Source organism: Megascapheus bottae, chromosome 3 (assembly GCF_031878675.1).
Source record: "Megascapheus bottae isolate mThoBot1 chromosome 3, mThoBot2.hap1, whole genome shotgun sequence".
NCBI lineage: Eukaryota > Metazoa > Chordata > Mammalia > Rodentia > Geomyidae > Megascapheus > Megascapheus bottae.
The window spans coordinates 9,660,277-9,673,644 of NC_143511.1; positions in this window are offsets into that span (position 1 = coordinate 9,660,277).

Here is a 13,368-nt window from a genome sequence, read left to right on the forward strand (position 1 = left end):
AGGCTATCTTCCTTTGAGTCTGGCTTACTTCACTTAATATGATTTTTTCTAAGTCTTTCTATTTCCTAACAAATGGGGCGATGTCATTCTTTCTGACAGCAGCATAGAATTCCATTGTGTACAAATACCACATCTTGTTGATCCACTCATCAACTGAGGGACATCTGGGTGGTTCCATATCTTTGCTATGGTAAATAGTGCTGCAATGAACATCGTTGTGCTAGTGGATTTAGTCTGACCTTCTTTCTGGACTATTGGGTAAGTGCCTAGTAGTGGAATTGCTGGGACATAGGGGAGCTCTATGTTTAGTCTTTTGAGGAACTGCCATACTGCTTTCCATAGTGGTTGAACAAGTTTGCACTCCCACCAGCAGTGTAGTAGTGATCCCTCTTGGCCACATCCCCTCCAGCATCTGTTGTTATTCGTTTTCCTGATCCTGGCCATTCTAACTGGAGTGAGGTGGAATCTTAGAGTTGTTTTGATTTGCATTTCTTTTATGACCAGAGATGTTGAGCATTTCTTCATGTGTCTATAAGCCATTTTTGTTTCTTCTTCAGAGAAGACTCTCTTTAAATCCCAAAGAAATATTTCTAATGAGAATGGAAAAGAAAACCTTTTTGTAAATACATTTGCATTGCAATTAATAGAAGGGTTACATTATATTTGTCAGATAGATGTGCACTACTTCACAAACATTGCTACCCCTTCTCATGTTTTTGTCCCCATTTCCCTCCCCCCACCCTACCCCTAATCTTGTTTTACCCCCTTCCCTATCCTATTTCAAATAAACAAATAAATATATATCCAATATATCAGATAACAAGGTAAGATACTGTGACAATATGAGATAACCAAGGGGTGGCAAAAGAGATGAGAAATAACATAGTACATTATTTAGGCTGACAGCTATATTTCAGGTGATAAGGCCTTATTCAATTACTTTTTAGGAAAAGAATCTGCTTACACAGGCAAAACTACATGATTAAAATGTTAATTACCTAGCATTATTCTAAAATTCCAATTTGAATTTTTCATATAATAACTGCAACCTTTTTGCTCTTTGTATTTTCATTATATGACATTAAAAATTTAGCCTATCTGCCAATGAGAAACTGGGTACACTGGGTAATATTGTATGTAACAGTTCTCATACTTTTCTTTCCTTATGGATCAAGTAACAAATAAGACTTAGGCTGGTTGTTAAATTTTTCCATACATTTTACATCTTCTAAGATACTTAAGGAGCATTTCTAAAATGCAGCTCTTTCAACTGAAACCATTTAGGTGTGTCAGCCTCAACAAACATGAAAGTTTCCCATATGTACCTGAGTGAACTTACTTGAAGCCAGAATTCTTCTCCAGTAGATTCGAGTTCAAACTGCTATCAGGAAGAGTACAAAAGCAATATATGGAATCTTTTATGCCTGAAGGCTGAGTTGTTTTTCTACATAGGAAATGCCAGTGATACAGACATGTTAAAGGTAATATAAAAAAGTTACATAGAAAATATTCAAAAAGGAGAAATTTTCAATAGAAGTGCTGGAGAGCTTATATGCTTGTAAGATCACATTTCTGCAATAATTAGGGATCAACTCCAGTGTGTAATGTTAGTGGCTGCAGAGGCCAAGCTGCTGAAATGATAACACCCAATGAGTACTTCCTCTGAAAATAAGGATGCTGACACAATGAATTGACATGTGCATGTGTGAAATGGGGACTGGAAATGGAGAACACATAGATATGACTTCAAAACATAAGTCTTATATTGCTTTTATCTGGCTTGCCAGTAGCAGTATGCTCTTCTACAGGCCAAGAAGCCTACCTTTGCTAAACTGAACGCTTTCAATGATTAAAATAGAACCAATTACCTCAAAAAAGATTCTCATTGCCTGAAATACTTAATGAAACTCAAAAGAAATTCACATGAAGAAATGTGATTCATTCTGAAAACTGATAGCTTCCTTATTAAAAATAAATCACTATAGAAACTTGCCTGCTTGTGTCAAGATGAATATGTGAATAATATGTAGAATTAGACTCTAAACCTGCTTTGATTATATGAAAAAGATTTGCTTGTGGAACATCCAGTGATAGCAGTTCCTAATGACAGTGCATTGCCTTGGACACCTATCGCTGGCTCTAATGACCTACTTGATTGACTATTGGAGGACTGCATTCAGCCTGAAATAAACAAGAGCCAATATGTTGGTAATTTATTCACATACTGAAAATAGTGCACCAGAGACCCCTCAGAAATGTTCATGTAGTGACACCTACTCATGTAAGTCTATGATGAGCCATGGCAGAGAGACATTTTTCTCTACCAGGCAATTAGACTTGCAATGGTAAGATGACAGAACTCTAAAACTTTAAAAATAAAGGTTTCTTAATGCTGTGAATGGTTATAAAAATAATGTACAATTGGCTTCTTCCTACTTAGTGAGAATAATTGATTTGCGTAAAGGTAGAATAAGAGTACAAGATACGGTTTGCTGAAGTAACAATCAAACATTATGTCTCACAAAGTAATATGCTGACTTACAGCCCACTAGAATGGATATACATGAAAATAATATAGAATAATGACAAGATGTTTCACATATGTAAATGGACATCTTCAAGCTGGGCGTGGCTACTAGGTACTCAGGAGTTTGAGATCTGAGGATCAAGGCTCAAAGCCAGCCTCGGCACAAAAGAACCTGAGACTCTATTTTTTTCATATATTTTTATTGTAATTAATAGAAGGGTTACATTATATTTGCCAGATAGAAGGTACATTAATTCACGTACATTGATACCCTTTCTCATGTCTTGGTCCCCATTTCCCTCCCCCTCACCCCCACCCCTCATCTTGTTTTCCCCCCTTTCCTATCCAATTTCAAATTACCAAATACAAATATATCCAATATATCAGATAACAAAGTGAGATACTGTAACAATATGAGATAACCAAGAGACAGCAAAAGAAATGAGAGATAACATAGTACCTTAAGGACAACAATCACTCATTATATGGCTTTTGTTTCTATATCCTAGAGGTCCTTTCATTTAGCATCATACTATATGGCCTTAACGATGTTCATTGCAGCACTATTTACCATAGCAAAGATATGGAACCAACCCAGATGTCCCTCAGTTGATGAGTGGATCAACAAGATGTGGTATTTGTACACAATGGAATTCTATGCTGCTGTCAGAAAGAATGACATTGCCCCATTTGTTAGGAAATGGAAAGACTTAGAAAAAATTATATTAAGTGAAGTAAGCCAGACTCAAAGGAAGATAGGCTCAATGGTTTCCCTCGTTTGTCATAATCAGTAGAAACCTTGGTCTCTCCTAGCAGACATTTGCAATAAAGCAGAACCTGAGACTCTTATCTCCAATTAGCCTCTAGAAAATGGGAAGTGGGACTTGGATCAAGGTTAGGGCGGTAGCCTTAAGCTGTAGAACTCAGTGATAACACATAGTCCAAATTCAAGCCCCATGACCCACAAAATATAAATAAATAAATAAATAAGTAAATAAATGGACATCTTTTAGCCACAATGACTAGGTAAAATATTCAGGTGTTAAAAAGGAAGTTCACAAATTAATAGCTAATTTCTAGACCTAATCTGTAGGGAAAGGAACACGTTAAATATTAAATATTAAATAAAATTATCACCTGTGTTTTCCTTTCCCCTTGTTTTTATCTACACAGAACCATATTATTTTTCATTTTATATTTCAGGGTCTTCATTAATGAATAGTGGGGTGTAAGTTGTCAGAATAGATTTAGGTCTATTGGGTAAAGCCAAACATTAAACAAGGACAAATTCAAAAGCAAATAAAAGAATCCTATCTTTAGATGAACTAGATAAAAAGTTGTATTCCAAACTGTGTCATAATTGGTGAATGTGGAAAACAATATGGATTCATAATAAGTTTGGAATCTTCTGCAAGGTGACAATGTTATGCAGCTAAGTCTTTTCTCTACATTTCTTACTGTCCATAGTGACCAAATGCCAAACAAGTAGTTGTTGCTGTGCCTTTCTGTTTATCTGCATTTCTCCTATATCAAAAGTTTTGATAATGTATACAATTTTGATAATGAATACAACACAATACATTTATTCCCATGTTCATTTCCTTCTAGCTTGGTACTTATTTTAATAATCTTTAAATAGGAAAACAACTCAATCTTGAAACCACAAAGGTATAATTTCTAGGAAATTTCTGGAAGGAAAAAAGTACTGTTACAACAAGCATCCAGACAGGACATTCATAACACACATGTAGTGATAAATAGGGAAAATTTAGTAAAGAAATTTCTTACAATAATGTACTAAAACAGTAGGAGCAAAAATTACAGGAAATGAATTTACTAACTGTATATTTTAATGTTTACATTAAAATATGTAAGGAATATAAGGGAAAGAACAACTAAAATAGCACTTTAAAATGAACAATAGTAACTTAAGAATCTCATTGAGGTAGATTAAACCTATACTCACAGGCATCCACATTTTATGCAACATCACCTACTCAAAGATAAAACTCAAATAAAATAGTAATAATAGCTTCAGAATAATAACTTCAAATAATCACCACAAATGATTATAACTTCTCTGTTAAACTGAAATCACATCATGTTTTTACTCTCCTATTGTTACTGTCTTTTAAAATATATTCCCTCTGTTTTAGTTTAATTTTTCTGCCAGTGCTGAGGCTTGAACTCAGAGCCTGGCCACTGTCCCTGAGCTGTTTTTGTGTGTGTGTGTGTGCCATAGCAGTTTACCATTTGTGCCATACTGCTGTGTTCAGCTTTTCTGTTTATATGGTAAAGAGGAATTGGAGATAGGGCTTCATGCATGCTAGGCACTCACTGTACCACTAAATTATATTCCCAGCCACTCCTCTGTTTAACTTCTTAGAAATATAACTACAGCTTGGATAGTTATCCTATTAATTCTTCCTATAATTCATATAATTGTTATATTGTTAATTTATTTCTGGTATATGTTGCAGGGATGCTGTATTCATCTCTAAGGAAAGGAGAAATACTTTGTCTCAAAATATGCACATGAAAGATGAAAAAGGTATTCACCTATAGAAAGATGTGGAACAGTTGTCTCACAATGAGACATGCATTGAATATAGGACACAATTCACTACCAAGCTCCATCGGAAATTACAGATATATCAGGAGCTCTACCATACTTTGCTAACACAGTAGAAGGGCAGTTTTCCTACCATATGAAGCAAATTCATGTGTATCAGAATTCACATAAAAGGAATAACTATTTTTTAGAATCTAAAAGGAATGTCAAATAATCAATATTAATCTATTTTAAAACAGTTTATACATTCTCCTTCTATTTTTGTTCCTGTAATTGATATTTGATCATTCATTGCTTAGAGTAAATATTCTTCAGTAAGCCACTCTCAGAATGCCAGCAATGAGAACACCACTACTTCAACTACTACTAAAATGATTTTAGAAGGCAGTTTTAAAGCATTCTGATGCAGAAAATACAGAATTGAGAATGCTATTATTCAAAAGACATCTCTGCACAGCTCTCTGGCTGGAATCTTCAATTTTCAAAGTGTCCTCACTATTTCTTAGCTTCCCTTGATCTAAATATTTATTCATACAATATAGTTTATGCCAAACACCTGCTTTCCTTCAGAGACTCTGGAATTTGGGAGAGTCTGAATTGTAGGTTAGCCAGATGGTCTGTATGTAACAAGTGTCTAATAAAAGGTAGACATCAATTCACTCAAGATAAGGAGGTATATTCTTTTAAAAGGAAGTGATTGATTCTTGACAAAGTATAAATACAATCAAGTTATAAGATTGAATAATCTGTTAAAATTCTATCAACAGATGAGAGAGAGAGAGAGAGAGAGAGAGAGAGAGAGAGAGAGAGAGAGAGAGAGAGAGAGAGAGAGAGAGAGAGAGAGAGAGAAAAGTAATAGATCAGGCTGGTGGTTTTCCTGTGCAAGAAGTGCAAGAAGAGCTGACAACTTTGTTTCAACAATTGCTGCGTTGGGAAAATGTGCCAGTCACTATACTCAATCCTGTGCATTACAACAAGAAAACAAGTATATATACTTTTGGCAGTGCATCAAATTTTAGCAATGACTACATTCATTTCTAAACTAGATGTTGATTAAATGCACATGACCAATCATAAGGTGCTTACAATTTCTGTTGAAAGGTGTAGACATTTTTTCATTTCAGTACAAATCTTTATTACAATATACATTCTAAGACTGTCAGTAGATAGTTGAAAGTGAATAAAATCAAAATATATGGGGCGGGGAGTTTGGCCTAGTGGTAGAGTGCTTGCCTAGCATGCACAAAGGCCCAAGTTTGATTCCTCGGTACCACATACATAGAAAAAAGCCAGAAGTGGTGCTGTGGTTCAAGTGGTAGAGCTCTAGCCTTGAGAAAGTCCAAGGACAGTGCTCAGGCCCTGAGCTCAAGCCCATGACTGGCAAAAACACACACACACACACACACACACACACACACACACACACACATATATATATATAGCGAGAGAGAGAGAGAGAGAGAGAGAGAGAGAGAGAGAGAGAGAGAGACTACTGTGTTTCTCCTGTACATCTGTGTGATGAAATTTTATTTATATATTAGGCTCAGAGAGTAAAAATAACAAAAAAGAACAATAATAATAAAATAATATGACAAGTTCTCGCAAAGTAAAAAAAACAAAAAACAAAAAACAAAAAGTCTCAAGTACTTCCCGCCCCCTGCCCACTTTGAGTCAAGATCTTCAGATCTCAGACTCCTGAACAGCTAGGTTTAAAGGCCCCTTTATTTTTTAATTTCATTAATTAATTAGGTAATTAATTAATTTGCCAGTCCTGGGCTTAAGCTCAGAGCCTGAGCACTGACCTTGGAATTTCTCAAAGCTATAGCTCTACCATTTGAGCCTCAGCACCAATTCCGGCTTTTTTCTATGCATTTGATACCTAGGAATAGAACTCGGGTCTTCCTGCATCCTCAGCAAGCACTCTACCACTAGGCTAAACTCCCACCCCTTTTATTTTTTATTGTAATTAATAGAGGGGTTACAATTATTTTCACCAGATAGAGCATTACTTAACATACATTGATATCCCTTCTCATGTTTTTGTCCCCATTTCCCTCCCCTCTCCACCCACCTTGTTTTCCTCCTTTCCCTTTCCTATTTCAAATAAACAAATAAACATATATACAATATACCAGATTACAAGGGAAGATACTGTAACAATATGAGACTAACCAAGGGACAACAAACGAAATGAGAAATAACATAGTACATTAAGAATAGCATTCACTCATTATATTGGTCTTGTTTCCATATCCTGGAGGTCCTTTCATTTAGCCTCATCCTATGTATCTAGGCCTTATGTATCTAGGTTTTGAGTTATTGTAATCATCTGCTAAGAGAGTAAAAGTTTTGTACTAATTATCACAAATGAGGGAAACCATTGAACCTGTTTCTTTGATTCTGGCTTACTTCACTTAATATGATTTTTTTCAAGTCTTTCCATTTCCTTACTAATGGGGCAATGTCATTCTTTCTGTTGGCAGCATAGAATGCCATTGTGTATAAATACCACCTCTTCATGATCCAATCATCTACTGAAGGGCATCTGGGTTAATTGCATATCTTTGCTGTAGTTAAATAGTGCTGCAATGAACATCATTTTGCTAGTGGGTTTAGATTGTTCTTGTTTCTGGATGATTGGATAAATGCCAAGTAGTGGAACTGCTGGATCATAGAAAAGCTCTATGTTTAGTCTTTTGAGGAATCACCATACTGCTTTCCATAGTGAATGAACAAGTTTACACTCTCACTAATAGTGTAATAGTGATCCGTCCTGGTCACATCCCGGCCAATATCTCTTATTATTAGATTTCTTGGTCATAACCATAAAAGGTGTAGACAGGTAATTATAGCCATTTTAACAAAATTCTAGATGATTAAGAAAATAGGCATTGAAAACACACACGTCACACACACATTTTGACTGTTCTAAGATTTTTCAATTTGTGGCTTATGCTGGCTGGAAAGAAGATGTTTTTGTCCAAAAATATATTCCTTACAAATATTTGTAAATTCATCAATTCAGCAAGTAAATTGTCACTACAAAAGGAAACAGATTAAAAAACTGGATTACTGTCCTGCAGAGCTAATCAATGTATACGTGCATGATTCAAAAAAAAGTAGATGAAAGACACATTATGATCAAAGTGAATTGGAAAGGTGTGCAAGAAAGGAGATTGAGGCCAGGAGTTTGGCCTAGTGGTAGAGTTCTTGCCTAGTATGCATGAAGACCCAGGTTTGATTCCTTGGTACCATATACATAGAAAAAGCTGGAAATGGTTCTGTGACTCAAGTGGCAGAATGCTAACCCCCAGGTCAGTACTCAGGCCCCAAGTTCAAGAACCAGGACTGGCAAAAAGGAAAAAAAAAAGAAAAAGAAAAGAGAGGAGATTGATTTGGGCGAGATCTCTTATTTATCAGTAAAGCACCAACTTTCATATGACTAAAGAATGTAAAGTATGAGGCAGTTACCTAACAATATATTATGTTTTACAAAGGCTCCCAAGAGTTCACTGGTAAGAGAGTGATAAGGATCATGGTTTCAATGGCAGCTTTCTAATGGTGCCTGTTTGCCATTATTCTCATCAGGAACCAGAGAATACACTCCTTCCACCAAATATTATTTCCTTGAAATATTTTCTTGAATATAAAGCTAGTGCAAAATGCTTTCTTGAAACAATACCTGGAAATATTACCGGTCAGGTGTGATCCACATTAATGTGACAGTCACAACAGCACAAGTCACATATATACTTAAAACATACCGCAAGCTAAATGAAGATGCAACAAGAAAAACTTTGTTTTAAAAATGATTTGCTGTTTGGAAAGGGGAACACATATATTGGTGATCAATAAAGGTTTGTCAGAAATTTTTAATTTGTAAAATAATATAGTACACAATAAACACAATAAAGCAAAATATATTAAAATGATTGTTACATGCTGTACTCTGAAATTTACTGTAATATCTCCAGCATAATGAAAATCAGAGATGACATTTTTTACATATGGTGGTTCTTTTCCCATCTGAGGTTTTACCCTGAAGTTTCCCTACTTCTATGACTTCTCCCCTGAGCCTATATCTTGATGAATTCTGCCCAATGCATTTGCACTCTCTCTCTCTCTTTCTGTCTCTCTCTCTCTCTCTCTCTCTCTCTCTCTCTCTCTCTCTCACACACACACACACACACACACACACACACACACACACATACACACAGACACCTACATACACATATCCCTACACATACAAATCCCTCCACATACACACCCCCATACGCATAGAAAAACTCTAGACATTGTATTGCCCAAGCTGGCTTTGAACTGCAATCCTCAGATCTCAACCAGGATTACAGTTGTGAGCCACCATGCCCGGCTTTAAAAATAGTTTTATGAAACATTTTTGAAGAATATCCTGTTGTTTTTCAGTACTTTAAGGAAATGCTTCAGGATTTGCTTTCTCCTACACTAGCTAACTTCAATTACTTCAGTTTAAAATTTACTTACTCTGAGCAATATGGAAATATAATAATATTTGCTATTACTTTTCTAAGAATTATTTTACAAAGAATTGGATTTAATGACAATTTAAAAATGCATTGTGCTTTCTTAACTGCTTTTGAGCTATTTGCTACAGAGTGCAAAAAGAAACATCTGAGAGCATTCTTGACTAGAGACGGAAGTGATATCAATGTGGTTTTTCTGACAATGTAAAAGAAAAGCCTCAGGAGAATTTTTCCTTCGATGTTCTTTATACTTATGATGTTCTGTTATAAATATAAAAAAGACAAGCCATGATCCTTCTTGTCTCCAAGAACTAAGAAAAGAATGTGTTAAATGCTAACAACTGCTCATGTCAAAAAATGTCATTAGTTATCTTTTTTAGCTTTTAAAACTAAGTGCTCAGAATGACACAGGCTTTGGAGCGATTTGGAACTCTGTATTGGAGCAAGGGTAAGTGGCAGGCAATAGACCCTTTTGGACACTCAGGAATGCAACTCAAACATGGAAAAAAACTACTAGTGAGTATTCTAGCAGGGAATATAGAAATAAAATATCCTCTCTACCAAGTTTTCTGGTTAGTATATTCTACACCTGTTAATAATTGGTTTTGTTTATGTCTCAACTTTCTCTTTCCTATTGTTAAGTTGGATTTATCTGTCTAGCTCATTGCATATGTGCAAATATTTAGCAGATATAAGACAGGAATTTTGTGAATACATTCTGTGTTCTTGGCTTTTAGTCTTTTCTGTTAATTCATAAAACATTTACTTTATGCTGTATCTTAATTCTGATAACTATGTTCCAGTATGGAACATTTTCTTTCTTTTATTTTTACCTTGATTTTCCTTACTTTTAAACTGTAACCAATAGTATTCTCATAGGACCAAAGTAAGATTTTTATGTTGTTGGCTGTATTTTCCTATGATTAGGGTCACTTAAAAGCTAAAGAACATCTGTTCGACTATATAAAATAAATATATGGCAAAATATTTATTTCAAGAATATTAAGTAGAGAGTAGAGATAGCCTTGATCTCTTTGATAACATTTTTATTATTCAACATACGCAATTAATGTAGATTCAGACTTGCATATTCACAGCAGCCAATGCTTCCTGTGGATTAGAGAGAAACAAATTAAATGTAGAAACAGATTACTATAAATTTTTTTTCCTTCTAAGGAAAGAAGCTCAAACGATTAAGGTAAGGATATGTGAGTGAAAAAATAATTTCAGCTTTGCTTTACTCTATCTCATGCTTTCATCTAACAAATTATGTATTATTCTTATATACTTTATATTATTACACATTCTATGTGATAGAAATATGTATTTTTACTTATATGTTGTTATTATCTTCAAACCTATCACTTCCTAGAACACAAATTTTGATACCCTTTCTCATGACATGGTCCCCATTACCCTCCCACACTTCCCCCGCTTATCTTGATTTCCCCCTTCCCTATCGAATTTCAAATAACCAATTCAGCACATATAAAATATATCAGATAACAAGGTGAAATATTGTAACAATATGAGATAACCAAGGGATGGCAAAAGAAATGAGAGATAACATAGTACATTAAGGACAACGATCACTCATATGGCTTTTGTTTCTATATCCTGGAGGTCCTTATATTTAGTGTCATAATATTTGGCTTAATATCTCTAGATTTTGTTCTATTGTAAATCTCTGCTAGGAGAGCCCAAGGTTTCTACTAATTATGACAAATGAGGGAGACTATTGGGCCTATGTTCCTTTGAGTCTGGCTTACTTCACTTAATAGGATTTTTTCTAAGTCTTTCCATTTCCTTACAAATGGGGCAATGTCGTTCTTTCTGACAGCAGCATAGAATTCCATTGTGTACAAATACCACATCTTGTTGATCCACTCATCAACTGAGGGACATCTGGGTTGGTTCCATATCTTTGCTACGGTAAATAGTGTAATGAACATCATTGTGCTAGTAGATTTAGTATGCCCTTGTTTCTGGACGATTGGGTAAATGCCAAATAGTGGATTTCTGGGTCATAGGGGAACTCCATGTTTAGTCTTTTGAGGAACTGCCATACTGCTTTCCATAGTAGTTGAATGAGTTTGCATTCCAGCCAAAAGTTTACAACCCAAGAATTGACCTTAATACTTAACCAAAAATTTAGAAATGAAGAGGCATTGGGTCCAGGAGTGTGGCTTCATGGCAGCATGCTTGCCTAGTATTCACAAAGCCTTGGGTTTGATTCCTCCAGAACAAATATACAGAAAAGGCTGGACGTGGTTCTGTGGTTAGAGCTCTAGCCTTGAGAAAGTGCAAGGACAGTTCCTAGGCCCTTCATTCAAGCCACAAGACTAGAAAAAAATATGAAGAGGCATCCAGAAGAAGGAGAATGTTATTGCTCTTGTAAAAATGCATCTTATTCCTCTTACTCCATCTGAATGGTGCCATTACATTTCAATCTGATCTTTACCCTTCACGGATTGCCCTATCAACCAATCCATCATTTCCCTTCCAAACGCACCCTAAGTGTATGCTCATTTATTCATAATTACTACCTGGGTACATAACAGAAAGGATACAAAGAGTATAGTTTCAGGCTAACCTGGGTGAAAAGTTATTTCAATGACAAAGTCATTCATGGTAGCTTACAACTGTAACCACAGATATGCACAGGTGAAGGCAACAGCATCATTGTCAAAGGAGGATCACAGAAAGATACTGGCCTGACCAAAAAGCACAAGACCTGATCTGAAAAATAGGCAGTAAAATGCTTTAGGTGACAGAGTCAGAGTTCAAGCCCCAGCACAAATAACTAAATACATAAGTAGGTGAATAGTTAAGAAGAGCATCAGAAAAATCTTAATGGCACTATAATTATTTTTGAAGTCACATAGGATTAAGACAAGTACAATCCTTATTGGCCAACTATATTCATAAAAAAATTATCCATTATTTATCTCTTTGAAAGTCAAAAATATATTATAAATTGATCCATGATTTTCTAATGATAACCCAGTCATTCAAAGTAAAACGTTTCAAAACTAATGATATATCCATGATTTTCTTGGCCAACATTTAAATTGATACCTCTTTGCATCACAGTTTGGTTATCCATATTTTTGGGGGGTTGACTTTTCCTTTCATTTTAAAAATTTTATTGTCAGGGTAATATATAGAAGAATTACAGTTACATTCATCTGGTAGTAGGTGCATTACTTCTCAAACATTGATATTCCTTCTCAGGTTTTTGTCCCTATTTCCCTCTTCCCACTCCCTCCCAATCATCTTGTTTCTCCCCTTCCCTTCCTATTTCAAATAAACAAATTAAAAAAGACGCATATACAATGTACCAGGTAATAAAGTCTGATACAGTAACAACATGAGATTAACCATTAGGGTGAAAAAAAAGAAAGGGGCTGGGAGTTTGGCCTAGTATTAGAATGCTTGCCTAGAATGCACGAAGACCCAGATTCGATTCCTCGGTACTACATACATAGAAAAAAGCTGGAAGTGGTGTTTTGAGAAAGTCAAAGGACAGTACTCAGGCCCTGAGCTCAGGCCTAGGACTGGCAAAAAACAAACAAACAAACAAACAACAAAAAAAACAACAAGAGAAATAGTACATTAAGAACAACAACCACACATTATGAATGAGAGAAAAATGAAATCTGTAGCTGTTTCTCCTCTTACATCTTTATAAATTGATCTATGAATTGATCTCTTCCTTCATGACATTTAACATGACCTACAAAAGGAAAAATGAAATTGGGCTG